Genomic DNA, 2,500 nt, shown 5'->3' with positions numbered 1-2,500 from the left:
TGGCGATGGGTCTGGACGGGCTGGATAGTCCAACGCTCGACGAGAAAGACTGCTGGTTTAGACACTGGGGCAGTGGCAGCCCGCGGGGCAGTGTCGGCAGATTCGGCAGCGCAGATTTGTGCGGCTGCAGGTTCGTCGGGGAAAATCGGCAGCGCAGATTTTGCGACGAACATGGGCTGGGCGATGGACTGTCCAGGCCAGGCAGGAAAATTTGTCGAGGGGACACGCTGACGAAACAGCGCTGGTTCAGGCACGGCGGGCAGTGTTGGAATCGGCAGCGCCGACGAAATCGGCAAAGTCGGCAGAATCGGCAGCGCAGATTTTTCGACGAACATGGGCTGGACGCTGGACTGGCCGGGCCATGCAGGAAAATTCATCGAGGGGACACGCTGACGAAACAGCGCTGGTTCAGGCACGGCGGGCAGTGGTGGAATCGGCAGCGCCGACGAAATCGGCAAAGTCGGCAGAATCGGCAGCGGGTGCTGGCGATGGGTCTGGACGGGCTGGATAGTCCAACGCTCGACGAGAAAGACTGCTGGTTTAGACACTGGGGCAGTGGCAGCCCGCGGGGCAGTGTCGGCAGATTCGGCAGCGCAGATTTGTGCGGCTGCAGGTTCGTCGGGGAAAATCGGCAGCGCAGATTTTGCGACGAACATGGGCTGGGCGATGGACTGTCCAGGCCAGGCAGGAAAATTTGTCGAGGGGACACGCTGACGAAACAGCGCTGGTTCAGGCACGGCGGGCAGTGTTGGAATCGGCAGCGCCGACGAAATCGGCAAAGTCGGCAGAATCGGCAGCGCAGATTTTTCGACGAACACGGGCTGGACGGTGGACTGTCCAGGCCAGGCAGGAAAATTCGTCGAGGGGACACGCTGACGAAACAGCGCTGGTTCAGGCACGGCGGGCAGTGTTGGAATCGGCAGCGCCGAGAAAATCGGCAAAGTCGGCAGAATCGGCAGCAGGTGCTGGCGATGAGTCAGGACGGACTGGATAGTCCAAGGCTCGACGAGAAAGACCGCTGGTTTAGACACTGGGGCAGTGGCAGCCCGCGGGGCAGTGTCGGCAGATTCGGCAGCAGTGTCTGCCGATTCGGCAGCGTTGGCTTGTTGGCGCGGGGGGCCGATGCGAGTGGGGACTTGGGCAGCGGGCAGTGAAAGCAAGAGTTTCCCCGATGCTGCCGGGAAAAACGCTCCCCGGGATGGCCGGGTGAGATGACCCGGCGGCCCGTGACGGGTCATTCAATTCCATGCCCCGTCAACATAACTCCCGATGTACTGTTTGCTTTTTCGGAAGAAGAGATCCATCCCCCCATCCTCGGCCAGCCAAAAACGCTCCAATTAATGGCCGGGTGAGATGACCCGGCGGCCCGCGACGCGTCATTCAAATCACTGCCCTATCGGCTACAACTGCTGATGGGTGGGATTAGAGGCCTGCCATGGTGGTGAGGGGCGGCGAGGACCGTGAAAGCTAGAGTTTTTCAGAGGCTGCCGGGAAAAAGGCCCCTCGGGTGGCGGGGTGCGAGGACCAGGCGCGTCATTCAATTCTCTTCCCTATCAACTTGGCTCCCGTTGGCGGGATTGGAGGCCTACTGTTTGTTACAGGGCTAAAATCGTCAGGGGAAGAGCTGACGAAACAATGCTGGTTTGGATGCAGGGGGTAGTGTTGGAATCGGCAGCGCGAACAAAATCGGCAAAGTCGACAAAAAAGACTGTTGGTCTGGACATCGGGGCAGCGGCAGCCATGCCGACAGGGGGGGAAATCGGCAGCGCAGATTTGTGCAGCTGCAGGTTCGTCGGGGAAATCGGCAGCGCAGATTTTTCGATGAACATGGGCTGGAAGATGGACTGTCCAGGCCAGGCAGGGAAATTCATCAAGGGGACACGCTGACGAAACAGCGCTGGTTTAGACACGGTGGGTGCAGTGTTGGAATCGGCAGCGCCGACGAAATCGGCAAAGTCGGCAGAATCGGCAGCGGGTGCTGGCGATGAGTCTGGACGATTTATAGTCCAGGGCTTGATGGAAAAGACTGTTGGTCCAGACAATGGGGCAGTGGCGGCGCGGATTTGTGCAGCTGCAGGTTCGTCGGGGAAAATCGGCAGCGCAGATTTTTCGACGAACAGGGGCTGGGCGCTGGACTGGCCGGGCCAGGCAGGAAAATTCGTCAGGGGGCCACGCTGACGAAAACAGGGGCTGCGGAGTGGAAAATCGGCAGCGCAGATTTTTCGACGAACAGGGGCTGGACCGGCCGGGCCAGGCAGGAAAATTCGTCAGGGGGGCACGCTGACGAAAAGAGGGGCTGCCGCGTGGAAAATCGGCAGCGCAGATTTTTCGACGAACAGGGGCTGGACTGGCCGGGCCAGGCAGGAAAATTCGTCAGGGGGGCACGCTGACGAAAAGAGGGGCTGCCGCGTGGAAAATCGGCAGCGCAGATTTTTCGACGAACAGGGGCTGGACGCTGGACTGGGCCAGGCAGGAAAATTCGTCAGGGGGCACGCTGACG

Source organism: Populus nigra, chromosome 2, assembly GCF_951802175.1.
Source record: "Populus nigra chromosome 2, ddPopNigr1.1, whole genome shotgun sequence".
In the NCBI taxonomy this organism is placed as follows: Eukaryota; Viridiplantae; Streptophyta; class Magnoliopsida; order Malpighiales; family Salicaceae; genus Populus; species Populus nigra.
This window is presented reverse-complemented; position numbering follows the sequence as displayed.